General features: G+C 36.4%; 1 protein-coding gene across 1 annotated transcript in view; it reads right to left on the bottom strand.

The window, feature by feature from the left end:
• Window positions 1-275: 275 nt before the first annotated feature.
• The window catches only part of LYPD6 (LY6/PLAUR domain containing 6), a 404,935-nt gene continuing 390,842 nt past the window's right edge, over window positions 276-14,368 (bottom strand). Inside the window, exon 6 of the mRNA XM_082465219.1 lies at window positions 276-12,712. The gene's annotated coding sequence lies outside the window, so the exon portion shown is untranslated. The remainder of the gene's footprint in view (window positions 12,713-14,368) is intronic.

Genomic DNA, 14,368 nt, shown 5'->3' with positions numbered 1-14,368 from the left:
CTAGTCTTTTCTTTGCACATATACCTAAATAAATTTTTATTTGGGATCTTGCAATTCAAATTTTTTAACAACTTGATTTCTCATTTAACAGTACTGTCTCCACTCCCTAAGGTTTTTTAAAAAATTTTTTATTGAAATATAGTTGATTTACAATGTTGTGTGGAATGATTTTTCCCACCATCCAGTATACATAATGGGGACAGTTAGACCTTCCAATTGTGGAAGAGAGTGTTTTCCATTTGCTGGATCTCAGGATATATATCTTTTCAGTCTCCTTCTCAAGATTTTATTCCTCGTACCATGAAGAGCTTACAGATGCCAATATTATAAAAACAAGTGTAACAATTTCCATGGGAGGGACATCCCTTTTGGCAGTTTACAATAGAGACCAAGAATCCATGTGCTTGGCCAACCAAACTTTCCTGGAAACGGTCATCAGATATAATAGAAAACTGACCTTGTTGCTGCCAGTTCCATTCCTTTCCAGGAATAAACTCAAAAGTAACTCTTAAGCAAAAGTTCCCTAGTGGCATCCCCTAACAATTAATCTAATTCTCTTCCATAAAAAAGTAGAGAAATATCAGTTCCATAACCTTTAAGAGACTGAATGAATACATTACCAGAATCGTTAAAACATAACAGTTCTTAAAACAAGGCCAAATCTTAAACTTTTGCACTTTTTCCTTCCATCCTAATAGTCACCTGACTTCTATACAAATATTTGGCAGGGAACTACAGCCAAAGAAATCACTTTAGTTTTTCTTACTAATTATTGTAATTAAGCACCACTGTAATGGCAGCAAAATAGGTCTACAAACAACACTGTTACATGGACAGGGTTTCAAAGCACTAGAATGTGTTTAATCCAAGCATTTGCATGCTGTCCACCTTCCAGCTGCTGCAAAAAATGAATTATCTGGTTGGAAGTGACTGTGATAGAATAAATATCATTTGAGGCTCTGCCAGTAGTGCAAACAATTACCAATTCTATCATGTGCTCTTCTTCCTCCTTTCTCTCCAACCATGAAAGAAACTAAGGCAGAAAGCAGGAAACATCCAGCTGGGCTCCCCGTGAGGACACCTCTCTTTCTACAATCAAACTAACAGAAACAGGCTCTGGCTACTGGGACATCAAACATGAAGAGACTGCTGTTCTGCAGAAAATAAATAAGCAGACATCAAAGATTTATAGAAAATTTGATTAAGAAATTTTCCCAGTCTTGCCACACGGCAGACACTGCACTACTGAAATGTGTTGTAGCTAGAACTGAGCATATAGACTTTTATTTTTGCCTTTGGATCCTGTGTTACATTGATACACACCCATCGATTTGGACACTGTAATGAAAAATTAACAAAATAATGACCCTTGCATGAACCTAGTCTTTGAATCAGAAACTTCATTCATATAAGAATGTCAAAATATTTTTGTATTCAAGATACACATTTTGTATTCAAGAGTGAGATTTAAATTCCTTGAAGAATTGAGAAGTAACTAATGCCTAATCAAAAATAATTTTTCCCTGATGAAGTATCAAGGCAAATTGCTTCCTTGCCCAAGGACATTACATACTGCATATTACCACAATGATAAGAGTGTAAGGGGGAAAAACAATAACTGTGCCTTATTCTTTCAACCATTAATTTAAGTCTGAAGATTCGATCAATGGGTAGCCAAGCTTTAAAAATGCAGAAGAAGGCAAATACTCAACAACGTTAGACTTGTATAGGTAAACTTCCAATCAAAGCCACTTGGATAAAAATATATTAAAAGTTAAAACTGTAAAATCATTCCATGGAAAAGAAAAATCCATGCAGAAAATGAAGAACTTGAATAATTTATGTAATTTGGCCAAACATTACATTATTGCTCCAATTTCCACTTTGCTTTTGCTGGGGCTAATTTTTCCTGCCAGATTCTCTTGTCTCTCTCTCCATGGCTGTCATCTACACTCTCAAGGCTCTTGATCTCATCCAACATAGCAAGCAAATCTTTGAAAATAAATTATACCATGTTCCTGGAAGCTATAAGACCTTGAAGAATGGCATATTTCAGAGAAGAGACTGTTGAAAAGGGAGGCTCCATCCTAAAAATCCTAGCCTTGATTACCTAATTGTTCCTAACAAGTACGCTCATGATTTTTCCCCCTAAATTCTTCACTTACCTGTTACAAGTCGCCGGCCACCTGGTATATAGGTCAAATATCAACGAGAAGATGCAGGCAATTAAGATAATGGATCATAGCTCCCAGTCCTAATTAACCTACCCATGTCACATGAAAGCCCAAATGCCAAGTTTCCCCTTGGAAAACTCTTCAGAAATTTCAAAATATTGGGTGGCTCAAGAGTCCTCCCTCTAGCCAATGTCTGTTTTTTTTCTGATCAGCCAACCTTTTACTGACACAAGGGTGGTCACCAATAAATCTCAGATTGTAATTACTCACCAGCACTTCATAGGCCCTGGCTACTCCTTTCATATCATCAGACTCTTTGAAGTTTTGTGAGGGTCCATTTTAATTTAGATGAAAGATTTTACTCTGTAGGTTTCTGAAATACACTCAGGAGAAGGATGGGTTCACTTACTCCTAGAGCCATTCCTCACTCACTTCTTTGTTTTGCAGGCGGTACTTAAACCACAGTATTTTTAGCTCTAAAGTCAAGGGCAAGAAAGAAATCCCTCTTGTCTCTGTGGCTATAATTCCGAATCTGACTCATCTGAGTACCTACAAATACAGAGTAGTGGATCCTAGGATCAGTCAGAGCCAACAACAACAACAAAATCACTCAATCACACTAAAAGTGCTCAAAGTGTGAACCCAAAGCAAATCAACTAGGCTGTGAGCAAAGAGGACTTCCCATAAAGCAGAAAAAGCAAACTTCAGCCAACATCAATAGCACATCAATAAATAAGGGAGGTGCTAAGGGACATTTTTAAGACTGCTTGAGTGCTAAAGTAGAATTTTTTGTTTCAATATGGCAGTATTCTAATCCAAGACACTTTTCTGGACTTTGACCCTGAATCTGCAGTAGTTTCCTAGTGGCTAACTCAGCCTTTGGGTCTCAGCTTAAACACAACTTCTTTAATGAAATCTTCCCTCTTCCTCCAAACTAGATTGGATCTTGTGTTATATGTTGCCATGATATTCTTTACTTCTTCATAATGTTCATTACAATTAAAATTATTTATGCAATTATCTGCTTAATTACTAGCCCTTCTGCTGGATTTAACATTCCAGGAGGTAGGACAATGTCTATTTTGTCCCCTGACATACATGAGATGACCAATATTTATTTACTGAATAATCAGTTTTGGCGACAATATCAAGACTGACATATAGAAGAACCAAGAATATTAGACCTGATCAGTCTTTAAATTGCAGCTGGTCCAACCTCTATTGCAAGGTGGGAATCCTCTCTCAAAGTGCATAATTGATGATCATCTGGTGGCTCCTTAAACAATTCCAGTAAAGGTCAATAAGTGATTTGTGAGACATGGTATTCTACCATTCACTACTTATTAGAAGTCACTCAAGTGCTTCCTAAATCTTCTGTGTGTCAGTTCCAGTCTCAGAAGTAATCCAGAATAAAAAGCATTCCTTCTTCTACACAGGAGTACTTAAAATGTGGCAAAATAGCAATAATGTGCTCCAATCAGTCTTCCTTCCTCCAGGCTTAAATCCTTGGTTCTTCTAAATATTCCTCATACTATCTGGTTTTGATTCTCCTCACAGTCATTTTTCTCTTACTCAGCCTGTGCCCCGATTTGACCAGAACCCACAACACTCCAAGTGTGGTATGAACCAGGCAAAGTACAATGAAACCATTGTCTTCCTTGATCTGGACTCAATAATTTTATTAGTGTAGTTTAATTGTGCATTGCTAGTGGTATCCTACTAACCATATTTAAAAAAAAGTGAATTCTACTGAGCTCAGCACTGGCTTAATAAAACTGTGATATCTCTTAGTAAATCTAAGAGTTATTTTCTTTGCCACATGTGTGTCAGTATTGTATTAAACTTCCATTGCCTTGGGTAAGATTATATGACATAGAGTATGTGGAAGTATCTTAAGGCCTATCCCATAACAAGCACAAAAAATATATAGTTTCTTTTCCCTTTCCTTCTGGTTATTTTCATTTGCCTCAAGACTCTACCAAACAAAACCAGGTCTTTCTGTGATGCTTGATGATCACTCCAAATGGTCGGGTCCTAAAGAATTGCCATGGTCTGCAAAAGGCAGCAACTGTTTTCATATCAGTGGTGACACATTTTCTAGGCTTTTTAAAACCAAGTTGAGGGGCTTCCCTGGTGGCGCAGTGGTTGAGAATCTGCCTGCCAATGCAGGGGACGTGGGTTCGAGCCCTGGTCTGGGAAGATCCCACATGCCGCGGAGCAATTAGGCTCGTGAGCCACAATTACTGAGCCTGCGCGTCTGGAGCCTGTGCTCCGCAACAAGAGAGGCCGCGATAGTGAGAGGCCCGCGCACCACGATGAAGAGTGGCCCCCACTTGCCGCAATTAGAGAAAGCCCTCACACAGAAACGAAGACCCAACACAGACATAAAATAATAAATAAATAAACAAATAAAATTTAAAAAAAAAAAAAAACAAGTTGAAAAAGGATGCAGTGCATCAAGTCTCTGAGTCATCAGTGTCTATGGCTCCTATAACTAGCGGAAACCTGGTGGAAACCTGGTGGTATCTCTGCCTTTCCACTACCAACAAGAATCCTTCACACAAACCTACTGCTGCTCCCCACAAAGGCCTTAGGGCTGTGAGCACAAAGAAGGAGCCTACCGCATTCATTGTTCACTTCCTGTTTCTTATTAGCTTACAAATTACACTATGTGAATTGCTCCAGAAAAATATATCACCTTTCCTCTAAGTTATTAAATGTCCATGTCTGCATGCTTGTAGCTACTCTGATACTTTCCTTTACTGGGTTCATATGGCTTTATTTATTTATTTTCTTCCTTTCCATAAGGAAATGAACATGTAACGCATCTGCTTATTTGTTTATTATATTATTTGTTCACTTACTTATATCAAAGTAATACATATACATAATTTTAAACATCAAATACCTTTATAGGTAGCAAAAGGAAAAAGTTGCTTTCTGCTCCATTTATCTCTATTCCAAAGTCCTGATCAGCACAAATAATCATTTTCATCTCTTTTTTAATTGTTTCTTCTGGTATTTACCTCTTACTTATAAATAAAATATTATATGCCTAGATCTTGATTTTTCAGTTATATTATATATTATCTAATGCCTTCCAATAATGGAAGAGGTGGATTTGACTCTATGCAAACCCCCACTTGTCTCTCTCTCCCTCTCTTACCTTCTCACCACCTTCTCACTCTAGTTATATCACTTTTATCTAATTAATATTTAATGTATACATCATTATGACTATAAATAATTATTAGAGTTCAGCCAGATAGTATAATTATGTTCCTTTCATTGTAAACGTTTTGTTTTTCTTGGAGTTAGTAATTGCATCTTTTTTTTAATGCTTGCTTTGCTTTATAAGTAATTAACACTAGCTCATTCGCAAATTTTAAAACAGAACTTTAAAAGTACACTTAAGCATGTTCAAACACATCAGTTAAGCTTTCAATATCCACTAGAACATTCTCTCTCCAATTTGGACTTGCTGAGAAACTATTTTTCTAAGATATTCCTTCACCACAATTTTGAAATTCTTTTCATCTCCCTTCTGTTTGGCCCCTGTGTCTCAGATCTCATGTTTTACCCTTCCTTAGTTTCCTCCACCTTGTTACTAGCACATTTTCAGTGGCTTCCTAAAAAGCAGTTGCATGCAAAGTAAATTTTTGAGATACTGCATATCTGAAAACGTTTTTATTTCTGCCTTCACACTTGATAGCTTAGCTGAGTACAGTATTCTAGGTTGGAAATTATTTTCCCTCAGGATTTTTACACAGTGCTCTACTGTTCTCTAGGTTTCAATGTTTCCGTTGAAAAGCTGCTAATACTTAAACTATGTGATATGATTCTCTCCTCTCCCCTCTCCTTCTACGCCTCTTCTCCTGCTCCCTCTCCCTCTCTCACTCACTTTCTCAGATCTTTATGGATTTATTTTCTTCATCTATGGTGTTGTGAAATTTCATGATTTACTTCTCCAGTATTGGTATTATTCTAATGGATTCTTTTTTCTGGGCTCCTTATGAATTTTTTCAGTCTGAAAACTTATGTCCATCACTTTTAGGAAATGTATTACTTTATTCATATTTTTCCCCACTTTTTGTTCTGTTCTCTTTTTTGGAACTCATATTATACAGTTGTAGTATCTTTTCAAAAAAATATTATTTTCCTAACTTTTCCTCCAATTTTTCACCTTTTTGTCTTTTGATGTTACTTCTGGGAAGACTGCCTAAAATACGTATTCCAAACATTGTACTGACTTTAAAGTTTCTAGTATTCTCTTTGTAGTTTAAAAACATTCTTTCTTGTTCAAGGGATGCTCCCTTGTGAATGTACCCTGTTCTTGTTTCAAATGCAATGCCTTATCTTACTGAGAACTTTACTCGTAGCTTTTTTGTTTCTTAAGTTTTATTCTCTTTCCTTTATCAGATTTGCTTTCTCTGACTCTCCCCTGTCTACTTGTTCATTTTGGTCTTTGCCTACTACATTAGGGATTTTCAATGTGTGGTTTTCCCTGGCCAGCAATTTATATTTAAGAGTGAGATCCTAAAACTCTGTCTAGGAAAAAAAGAAAAAGAAAAAGCTGTGGATTGATGGCTCTTACCATGAGTGATAAAATGGAGACCATGCTATTTCACTTGAGAAGCCCTAATGAGAGTCTTGTAAACCTTTTGTTCTGAGCCAGTCTTTTGAGCCCAGAAAAGGAACTCCCTAGGTTACTTCTAAATTGTGCTGCCATCAGCATTCTGAGAGCCAAAATGGAAAAGAGGGCTGGAAGTCTCCCAGTACATAATATAGACTTTCACTTAGTCTTCTTGTTTCCAATTCAGGGCCACACCCTGTGCTTAGTTTTTCCTTGCTCTCCCTGAGTTAAGAGTCTCCCTAGATCAACTTTGCCAGAAACGAAAACTTCATTTCCTCTGCTGGGTGGGACTTGGGATTTTAGCCTGGTTATGAAGATTTGGGAAGGTGATCAGGGAGTCTAGATGTTCCTTAGATAGAGCTTTCCACCAGTCTTCCTGATTTTGGCCTCATCTCCTAAGCCCAATGTAGAAGTATCTGGTACACCAAACTCCTAACACTTTGGTATTATGTAGGTAAATTGGTTGTCTTGTTTTTGTATCTCCTCAACAAATTCCTCCTTCTCAAGTCTAGTTAACAAAATACTTACCTAGATTTCCATTTTCCAAGTGAATATATATCCTTTTTTTCGTATAAGTATGTTTCATACAGAGTTGGACATATTTACACTAAAAAATAGTTGTTTATCTAAAATTCAAATTTAACTGGGTAACCTATATTTTATCCAGTACCCAAGCATGGTGAAAAGCAGAGTATGGAAGTGTTAGGAGTGCTGAAATTCTCACTGTACAAGATGGAGAATCAACAGGTGGTATCTGAGGAGGAGTCAAGATGGAGGTGTGAGAAGACATGGAGTTAGCAACTCCCCACAACTAGGGCCCCTGCCGGCTGCTGGTGGGGGACTCTGAGGCCCAAGGAGATGGGAGGAACCCCAGAGTGAACCGCTTGAGGGATCTTGGTTTGTGAGCCTGGGGTCAGGCAGGAGCTCCTGCAGTGGTAGCTCTGAGTCCAAACCACTGGATTAACAGAGAACCTCAGACCTCAGGGAATATTCATTGGAGTGAGGTCTCACAGAGGTCCTCATCTCAGCACTAAGACCCAGCTCTACCCAATTGCCTACAAACTCCAGTGTTGGAAGCCTCAGGCCAAACAACCAGTAAAACAGGAACAAAATCCCACACATTAAAAAAAAAAAAAAAAATGAGATGGCAAAAAAATATGTCACAGATGAAGGAGCAAGGTAAAAACCTACAAGACCAAATAAATGAAGAGGAAAAAGGCAATCTACCTGAAAAAGAATTCAGAGTAATGGTAGTAAAGATGATCCGGAATCTCGGAAATAGAACGGAAGCACGGATTGAGAAAATACAAGAAATGTTTAACAGAGATCTAGAAGAACTAAAGACCAAACAAACAGAGATGAACAATGCAATAACTGAAATGGAAAATACACTAGAAGGAATGAATAACAGAATAACTGAGGCAGAAGAACGAAAAAGTGAGCTGGAAGACAAAATGGTGGAAATAACTGCTGAGGAGCAGAATAAAGAAAAAAGAATGAAAAGAATTGAAGACAATCTAAGAGACCTCTGGGACAACACTAAACACACCAACATTCGAATTACATGGGTCCCAGAAGAAGAAGAGAAAAGGAAAGGGTCTGAGAATATATTTGAAGAGATTATAGTGGAAAACTTCCCTAACATGGGAAATGAAAGAGTCACTCAAGTCCAGGAAGCATAGAGAGTCCCACACAGGATAAACCCTAGGAAAAACACACCAAGACACATATTAATCAAACTAACAAAAACTAAATTCAAAGAAAAAATATTAAAAGCAGCAAGGGAAAAACAAAAAATAACATACAAAGGAATCCCCATAAGGTTATCAGCTAATTTTCCAGTGGAAACTCTGCAGGCCAGAAGGGAGTGGCAGGATATACTTAAAGTGATGAGAAAAACCTACAACCAAGATTACTCAGCAAGGATCTCATTCAGATTTGATGGAGAAGTCAAAAGCTTTTCAGACAAGCAAAAGCTAAGAGAATTCAGCACCACCTAACCAGCTTTACAACAAATGCTAAAGAAACTTCTCTAGACAGGAAACACAAGAGAAGAAAAAGACCCACAAAAACAAACCCAAAACAATTAAGAAAATAGTAATAGCAGCATACATATCAATAATAACCTTGAATGTAAATGGATTAAATGCCCCAACCAAAAGACACAGACTGGCTGAATGGACACAAAACAAGACCCATATATATGCTGTCTACAAGAGACCCACTTCAGACACAGGGACACATACAGACTGAAAGTGAAGGGATGGAAAAAGATATTCCATGCAAATGGAAATCACAAGAAAGCTGGAGTAGCAATACCCATATCAGATAAAATAGACTTTAAAATAAAGACTGTTACAAGAGATAAGGAGGGACACTACATAACGATCAAAGGATAAATCCAAGAAGAAGATATAACAATTATAAATGTTTATGCATCCAACATAGGAGCACCTCAATACATAAGGCAAATGCTAACAACCATGAAGGGAGAAATCAACAGTAACACAATAATAGTAGGGGATATTAATACCCTACTTACACCAATGGACAGATCATCCAAACAGAAAATAAATGAGGAAACACAAGCTTTAAATGACACAATAGGCCAGAGCGATCTAATTGATATTTATACAAAATTCCACCCAAAAGTGACAGAATACACTTTCATCTCAAGTGCACATGGAACATTCTCCAGGACAGATCACATCTTGGGTCACAAATCAAGCCTCGGAAAATTTAAGAAAATTGAAATCGTATCAAGCATCTTTTCTGACCACAACGCTATGAGACTGGAAATCAATTACAGGCAAAATACTGTAAAAAACACAAATACATGGAGGCAAACAGTGAGCTACTAAGTAACCAAGAGATCACTGAAGATATCAAAGAAGAAATTAAAAAATACATAGAAACAAATGACAACAAAAACATGATGACCCAAAATATATGGGACACAGCGAAATCACTTCTAAGAGGGAAGTTTATACCAATTCAATCTCACCTCAAGAAACAAGAAAAATCTCAAATAAACAATCTAACCCTACACTTAAAACAACTAGAGAAAGAAGAACAAAGAAAACCCAAAGTCAGTAGAAGGAAAGAAATCATAAAGATCAGAGCAGAAATAAATGAAATAGAAATGGAGAAAACAATAGCAAAGATCAATAAAGCTAAAAGCTGGTTCTTTGAGAAGATAAACAAAATTGATAAACCCTTAGCCAGACACATCAAGAAAAAAAGGGAGAGGACACAAATCAATAAAATTAGAAATGAAAAAGGAGAAATCACAACTGACACTGCAGAAATTCAAAGGATTACAAGAGACTACTACAAACAACTATATGCCAATAAAATGGACAACCACAAAGAAATGGACAAATTCTTAGAAAGGTACAATTTTCCAGGAGAGAACCAGGAAGAATTAGACAATATAAACAGAGCTATCACAAGTAATGAAATTGAAATCGTAATTTAAAATCTTCCAACAAACAAAAGTCCAGGACCAGGTGGCTTCACAGGCAAATTCTATCAAACATTTAGAGAAGAGTTAACACTGATCCTTCTCAAACTCTTCCAAAAAATTGCAGAGGGAGAAACACTACCAAATTCATTCTATGAAGTGGCAATCACCCTGATACCAAAACCAGAAAAAGATATCACAAAAAAAGAAAATTACAGACCAATAACACTGATGAACATAGATGCAAAAATTCTGAACAAAATACTAGCAAACAGAATCCAAAGGCACGTTAAAAGGATCATACACCATGACCAAGTGGGATTTATCCCAGGGATGCAAGGATTCTTCAATATATGCAAATCAATCTATCTGATACACCACATTAACAAATTAAGGAATAAAAACCAAATGATCATCTCAATAGATGCAGAAAAAGCTTTTGACAAAATTCAACACTGATTTATGATAAAAACTCTCCAGAAAATGGGCATAGAGGGAACCTACCTCAAAATAATAAAAGCCATATATGACAAACCCACAACAAGCATCATACTCAATGGTGAAAAACTGAAAGCATTTCCACTAAGATCAGGAACAAGACAAGGATGTCCACTCTTGCCACTCTTATTCAACATAGTTTTAGAAGTCCTAGCCACAGCAATCAGAGAAGAAAGAGAAATAAAAGGAATACAAACTGGAAAAGAAGTAAAACTGTCATTGTTTGCCAATGACATGATACTATACATAGAAAATCCTAACGATGCCACCAGAAAACTACTAGAACTAATCAGTGAATTTGGTAAGGTTGTAGGATACAAAATTAATACACAGAAAACTATGGCATTCCTATACACCAACAACGAAAAGTCAGAAAGAGAAATTAAGGAAACACTCCCATTTACCATTTCAACAAAAAGAATAAAATACCTAGGAATGAATCTGCCTAAGGAGGCAAAAGACTTGTACCCAGAAAACTATAAAACACTGATGAAAGAAATCAAAGATAACATAAATAGATGGAGAAACATACCTGTTCTTGGATGGGAAGAATCAATATTGTGAAAATGACTATACTACCCAAAGCAATCTACAGATTCAATGCAATCCCTATCAAACTACCAATGGCATTCTTCACAGAATTAGAACAAAAAAATTTTACAATTCGTATGGAAACACAAAAGACCCCCGAATAGTCAAAGCAATCTTGAGAAAGAAAAACAGAGTGGATGAATCAGGCTCCCCGACTTCAAACTATACCACAAAGCTACAGTAATCAAGACAGTATGGTACTGGCACAAAAACAGAAATATAGATCAATGGTACAGGATAGAATGCCCAGAGGTAAACCCACGCACATATGGGCAGCTAATTTATGACAAAGGAGGCAAGAACATACAATGGAGAAAAGACAGCCTCTTCAATAAGTGGTTCTGGGAAAACTGGACATGTAAAAGAATGAAATTAGAATACTCCCTAGCAACATACACAAAAATAAACTCAAAATGGATTAAAGACCTAAATGTAAGATGAGACACTATAAAACTTTTAGAGGAAAACATAGGAAAAACACTCTTTGACATAAACCACAGCAAGATCTTTTTTGACCCACCTCCTAGAGTAACAGAAATAAAAACAAAACAAAAATAAACAAATGGGACTTAATTAAAATTAAAAGCTTTTGCACAGCAAAGGAAACCATAAACAAGACAAAAAGACAACCCTCAGAATGGGAGAAAGTATTTGCAAATGAAACAACAGACAAAGGATTAATCTCTAAAATATACAAACAGCTCATGGAGCTCAATATTAAAAAAAAAAAAAAAATCCAGTTAAAACATGGGCAGAAAACCTAAATAGACATTTTACCAAGGAAGATACACAGATGGCCTAGAGGTACATGAAAAGACGCTCAACATCACTAATTATTAGAGAAACGCAAATCAAAGCTACAATGAGTTATCACCTCGCGCTGGTCAGAATGACCGTTATCAAAAAAGCTAGAAACAATAAATGCTGGAAAGGGTATGGTGAAAAGGGAACCCTCCTGCACTGTTGGTGGGAATGTAAATTGATACAACCACTATGGAAAACAGTATGGAGTTTCCTTAAAAAACTACAAATAGAACTACCATATGACCCAGCAATCCCACTACTGGGCATATACCCTGGGAAAACCATAATTCAAAAAGAGACATGTACCACAATGTTCATTGCAGCACTATTTACAATAGCGAGGACATGGAACCAACCTAAATTTCCATCGACAGATGAATGGATAAAGAAGTTGTGGCACATATATACAATGGCATATTACTGAGCCATAAAAAGAAACGAAATTGAGTTATTTGTAGAGAGGTGCATGGACCTAGAGTCTGTCATACAGAGTGAAGCAAGTCAGAAAGAGAAAAGCAAATATCGTATGCTAACGCATATATATGGAACCTAAAAAAAAAAAAAAATGGTACTGATGAACCTAGTTGCAGGTTAGGAATAAAGAGGTAGACATAGAGAATGAACTTGATGACATGGGGTGGGAGGGCGAAGCTGGGGCACAGTGAGAGTAGCATCGACATATATACACTACCGAATGTAAAATAGTTGGCTGGTGGGGAGCAGCAGCATAGCACAGGGAGATCGGCTCGCTGCTTTGCGATGACCTAGAGGGGTGGGAGAGGGAGGATGGGAGGGAGGCTCAAGAGGGAGGGGATATGAGGACATGTGTATGCATATGGCTGATTCACTCTGTTGTACAACAGAAACTAACACGGTATTGTGAAGCAATTATACTCCAATAAAGATCTATTAAAAAAAAGAGAGAGAAATGGTATCTGAATTTGATAGAACAGGAAATTGATATTTTTAATATAATATTTAGATTTTCAAAAGTAGCTAATAAAGTTATTAATCCAAAACTTTTTTAGTTGGAGAGGGAAAAGGTTGTGAGAAGTAGTGTGAATAAAATCTTCAGCTATTATAGCAGAAAACTGCTAATGTCTAAAGTTGGGAAATAAGAAAAGCAGTCCAACATTAAGGCAATCACCAAAAGACCTAAAAGCAGGAATGACTGAATATGGTTGTCCCGAGGCTCGGGGAAGCTGGTTGCAATGACATGTGGAGAAGATTATGGATTTTCAATATTAGCCTCGTAGTACCTTTTGCTTTCTAATACATGTTTTCCTTAAATTAAATATTCTTAATTCATTTTAAGAAATACCTTAAGTGAATATGTATACTTCTAATATGGTGTTTATTATTATAAAGTAGTAACAGTATTATGCCTATAATAAATATATACAGCCTTGACTTATGAACACTTTCACACACATTTTAAATTTTGAAAAGTCAGAGTCAGAATAGCTTAAGTTTCAAAGAAAGAAGTCTATTGGAGAAATTAGATTTTCTCTTTTCCTAGTAAGAAGAGACTTTTTCTTTCCCTTGGGAAAATGTTGAATATGAAAGCAAAACTCCCAGCAGGTGATAATAATCTTGCATTCATGAAAGAGCAGTCAAGAAAAACACATTCATTTGTCTACTTCCAAAGTTTACTGCAGTTACTGTCAGATATCTGAGCAATGTTCCCATTTTTAATAATGATTAAATAAGTAATTGTTTCATTAGTCTTAATCTTGGGGTTTACTATAATCTAGGTTTCATGAATAAGCATGCTAATTTGTCTGATTAATTTCCATCTAGCAGTAATTTTAGTTAATAAGAGTGATAAAGGCAATACACAGAAAATGTAACATTCCTGTAATTACTAACTGAAGTTATGAATATAAAAATATGCGATTCCCAAAATAGAGAAGGATGAAAAATAACAGAGGAGAATAGATCTAATACATTTGCATAGTAATATTTAACAAACCTGATGTATAATGTCTGGTCAGTGAAACCACTTCAAGTCAAACTGCTTGACCTCACACATACAAAATGCTGTTGTAGCCTTCATGTTCAATACCTTAGGGTCTCTGATTGAGTTTCTCTGGTAATAAAATAGAATTACTCCATACCCACTACACACCATGATCTTACAAGTAATTGACACTTCCTAGAGATAAAAACATATTTTTTATGGACATATAAATATATGGTGAAAGT

This window comes from Balaenoptera physalus, assembly GCF_965194825.1.
Source record: "Balaenoptera physalus genome assembly, chromosome: 6".
NCBI classification, from domain to species: domain Eukaryota; kingdom Metazoa; phylum Chordata; class Mammalia; order Artiodactyla; family Balaenopteridae; genus Balaenoptera; species Balaenoptera physalus.
Note: the sequence above shows the minus strand (reverse complement) of the source record. Positions and strands in the feature narration are given on the sequence as shown.